Below are 4,853 nucleotides of genomic sequence, written 5' to 3' on the forward strand. Positions count from 1 at the left end.
GTCAAATCTTTCTCCCTTTCACCTTGAACCCGTGTCCTCTGGTCCTCGATTCCCTACTCTGGGCAAGTACACTCTGCGCGTCCACCCGATCTATTCCCCTCGGCTGCAGTTGTTGCCTTAAAGCGCCAGAGACATTGGCTCCATCCATGGGCACTGTCTGTGTAGGGGAGTCGAGGACCAGAGGACAGAGGTTTTTAGGAAGAAGGGGGAAAGAGTTTATAGGAATCTGAGGGGTAACCGTTTAACACAGAGGGCGGTGGGTGTGTGGAGCGAGCTGCCGGAGGAGGTAGTTGAGGCTGGGACTATCGCAAAGTTGGACAGGTTTGGAGGGATATGGGCCACTACGTGGGCAGGTGGGACTAGTGTAGATGGGAGATGTTGGCGGTGTGGGCAAGTTGGGCCGAAGGGCCTGTTTCATGCTGTATCACTCAGTGACGTTTGCAGTGCTGGGTTGCAAGCCGCCCAAGTGAAATATCAGGTTTAGTGTTTCATGAGTTGCGATTAACGTCGAGGCAGGCCACAGTTTCCTTCTCAAACGTACCAATGCTTCTGGTGCAGCGTTCAGAAATCCGTTGAAGAGGTTTGTAAGTGTGAAACGCACATTCAGCTGAGAGCGCCTGGTTTGTGTAGGAAGGAACTGCAGGTGGCAGTTTACACTGAAGATAGGCACAAAGTGCTGGAGTAACTCAGCGGGACAGGCAGCATCTCTGGAGAGAAGGAATGGGCGACGTTTTGGGGTCGAGACCCTTCTTCAGCATCTGGTTTGGAGAAACCTGCACGTCTTTGGAGTGTGGGATGAAACCGGAGCACCCGGAGAAAACCCACGCAGGTCACGGGGAGAACGTACAAACTCCCTACAGACAGCGCCCGTAGTCAGACTGACGAAGGGTCTCGACCCGAAAGGTTACTCATTCCTTCTCTCCAGAGACGCTGCCTGACCCGCTGAGTTACTCCAGCACTTTGTGTCTATCTCGGGTTTAAACCAGCATCTGCAGTTCCTTCTTACGCCAGTCAATTTTACCTATTGTGCCTCAAAATCAATTTGTCACCTTTTTTTGGGGGTCGATTCACTTGTGGGTATGTTCGTTTGGTGGGTAAGTTTCAAATGACATTTTAGAGATTAAAAAAAAAAATGCTGCATTGCACGAAAATAATGATTTTGCGTATCTGCAAGGTTGCCGGGTGTGGGTAAAAGGTCACGATATCTGTGTTGGAAATTATGACATGAATTTATCACTCGTACGTGTGTGCTCAGTTACTGACCTCTACATAGAGTAACACAGTGTGGAAACAGGCCCTTCGGCCCAACTTGCCCACACCGGCCAACATGTCCCATCTACACTAGTCCCACCTGCCTGCGTTTGGTCCATAACCCTCCAAACCTGTCCTATCCATGTACCTGTCTAACTGTTTCTTTAACGTTGGGAAAGTCCCAGCCTCAACTACCTCCTCCGGCAGCTTGTTCCATACACCCACCGCCCTTCTGCGTGAAAAGGTTACCCCTCAGATTCCTATTAAATCTTTTCCCCTTCACCTTAAACCTATGTTCCCCTACTCTGGGCAAGAGACTCTGTGCGTCTACCCGATCTATTCCTCTCATGATTTTGTACACCTCATCCTCCTGCGCTCCAGGGAATAGAGACCCAGCCTGCTCAACCTCTCCCTGTAGCTCACACCCTCTAGTCCCGGCAACATCCTGGTAAATCCCCTCTGCACCCTTTCCAGCTTGACTGTGACACGGTGGCCAGAACTGAACACGATACTCTAAATGCGGCTCTCACAACGTCTTATACAACTGCAACGTGACCTCTATAGCCAACACTCTGACTGATGAAGGCCAATGCATTTCTCACTGAAGATACTCTGAGCACTGCTGAGACAGGGAGTGGTTACACACCCACAGAGGCTAGTCACGGCTCATATCACTCGTCTACAACGGTTGTGGGAAGGGCGTTAAAGATGGGGAAAGAGCAAATAACCAGTTTACCACTATGATGTGAAGGAGTGGGAGAGTTTAGAACCAGAGGTCACAGCCTCGGAATTAAAGGGGTTTGGAAGGATGAGTGGGGACCTCATTGAAATGTACCGAAATAGTGAAAGGGCTGGACAGAGTGGATGCGGAGAGGAAAACCTTTTCAGTCAGAGGGTTGTGAATCTGTGGAATTCTCTGCCTCAGAAGGCAGTGGAGGCCAATTCTCTGAATACATTCAAGAGAGAGCTAGATAGAGCTCTTAAGGATAGCGGAGTCAGGGGTGAAGGGTGGAGGGCAGGAACGGGGTACTGATTGAGAATGATCAGCCATGATCACATTGAATGGCGGTGCTGGCTCGAAGGGCCGAATGGCCTCCTCCTGCACCTAGTGTCTATTGTCTATTGTTTCCACCAGTGGGAGAGTCTCGGACCAGAGGCCACGGCCTCAGAATTAAAGGACCTTCCCTTACGAAGGAGACGAGGAGGAATATCTTTAGCCCGAGGGTGGTGAATCAGTGCAGTTTATTGCTGCAGAAGGCTCTGGAGGTCGTCATTGGGTATTTTTAAGGCAGAGATAGGTAAATTCTTGATTAGTGCGGGTGTCAGGGTTATGGGGAGAAGGCAGGAGAATGGGGTTGAGAGAGAGAGATAGACCAGCCAAGATTACATGGTGGAGTAGACTTGATGGGCCTGAATGGCCTAATTCTCCTCCTATACTTATGAAGGAACTGCAGATGCTGGTTTACACCGAAGATCGACAAATTCTTCAGTCTGAAGAATGGTCTTGACCCGAAACGTCACCCATTCCTTCTCTCCAGAGATGCTGCCTGACTCCCGCTGAGTTACTCCAGCACTTTGTGTCTCCCTTCGATTTAAACCAGCACCTGCAGTTTTCTTTCCTACAAACCTGCACGTCTTTGGAGTGCGGGAGGAAACCGGAGCGCCCGGGAGAAGAAACCCACGCAGGTCACGGGGGAGCAGGTGCAAACTCCGTAATGGACAGCACCCGTGGTCGGGGTGGAACCCGTGACTCTGGCGCCGTGAAGGGTGGGGACTCTAACCGCCGCGCCCACCTCTTGCATCACTTAGTGTTTCGCCTCATTCGCAAACCGTCTCCAGAACAGCCAGAGAGGAAAATAGTCAAAGCACAGGATCCTGAAAGCTTTCATGGAAAGACAATCTTCACAACAAAGTGCTTTGTGAAAATCCTGCGCTGTGGCGGAGAAAGACCTTTGTGTGGGTTCCACTTCCACACGGATAAAGTGGAAATAACAAACATAATCACTTTATGGAGAGGCCGTAAATTATGCCCACACGCAGAGTTTAATTCTTTCGACATATCATCCTCCCCCCTTCCTTCAGCCTGCCTGTGCCAGAGTTATTTCATGTAGTCTTTGAGATTATTTTAGGTTCTGCACAGGATGTGGGTGTAACAGTGTAACAGGCAGGGCTGACTCTCATGGGTCCATTCCTACCGTCTGAGAGGGTTTCTTCACAGCGCATCACGTTCTTGTGGGTTTCGGGGTGTACACAAGCCATGGTGGGTGAAGTGGTTGCACAGGGCCCTGGTAAGACCACATCTGGAGTACCGTGTGCAGTTTTGGTCTCCTAATTTGAGGAAGGACATTCTTGTTATTGAGGCAGTGCAGCGTAGGTTCATGATGTTAATCCCTGGGATGGCGGGGACTGTCATATGAGGAAAGATTGAAAAGACTAGGCTTGTATTCACTGGAGTTTAGAAGGATGAGAGGGGATCTTATAGAGACGTATAAAATTATAAAAGGACTGGACAAGCTAGAGGCAGGAAAAATGTTCCCAATGTTGGGCGAGTCCAGAACCAGGGGCCACAGTCTGAGATTAAAGATGAGGTGAGAAAAAACTTTTTCACCCAGAGAGTGTGAATCTTGTGGAATTCTCTGCCTCAGAAGGCAGTGGAGGCCAATTCTCTGAATGCACTCAAGAGAGAGCTAGATAGAGCTCTTAAGGATAGCGGAGTCAGGGGGTATGGGGAGAAGGCAGGAACGGGATACTGATTGAGAATGATCAGCCATGATCACAATGAATGGCGGTGCTGGCTCAAAGGGCCGAATAGCCTCCTCCTGCACCTATTTTCTATGTTTCGATGTTAAGATCATAAGTTCACGATCATCAATCTATTCCTCTCATAGGGTTGCCAACTGTCCCGTATTAGCCGGGACATCCCGTATTTTGGGCTAAATTGGTTTGTCCCGTACGGGGACCGTATTAGTAGGGGTTGCCAATCCTTTGGTTTAGTTTAGTTTAGGGATACAGTGCAGAAACAGGCCACTCGGCCCACCGAGTCCGCGCCGACCAGTGATCCCCGCACACTAACACTATCCTACACACACTAGGAACAATTTACAATTATACCAAGCCAATTAACCTACATCTGTACAGCTTCGGTGTGTGGGAGGAAACCGAAGATCTCGGAGAAACCCCACGCAGGTCACGGGGAGAACGTGCAAACTCCGTACAGGCAGCGCCCGTAGTCGGGATGGAACCTGGGACTCAGCAGCTCTACCGCTGCGCCACCGTGCGACACATTCCACAGAGAGGTCAGTCTCTCAGGCTTTGCAAGTCATGCATCCCACCTTTACGTTTCAAACGATGATTCGATTTTTAAATGTTTTTTTTATGTTAACATTTATATTTATATAACATGCAGGCTGAGGTTGGGAAGAGACGCTCTCTAGCCTTGTAAGCAGCACTTCAGCCAGACGACACACTTATGGATGAGCCAAGCTCAAGTCCCACTCCAAACATGCACCGTAGAACGCACTTTACCGCGACACATCGCAGCACGGTTTGGGAACAGCTCCATCCAAGACCCGCGAGGAATTACAGCGAATTGTGGACGCAGC

The sequence above is a fragment of the Rhinoraja longicauda genome, chromosome 23 (assembly GCF_053455715.1).
Source record: "Rhinoraja longicauda isolate Sanriku21f chromosome 23, sRhiLon1.1, whole genome shotgun sequence".
In the NCBI taxonomy this organism is placed as follows: Eukaryota; Metazoa; Chordata; class Chondrichthyes; order Rajiformes; family Arhynchobatidae; genus Rhinoraja; species Rhinoraja longicauda.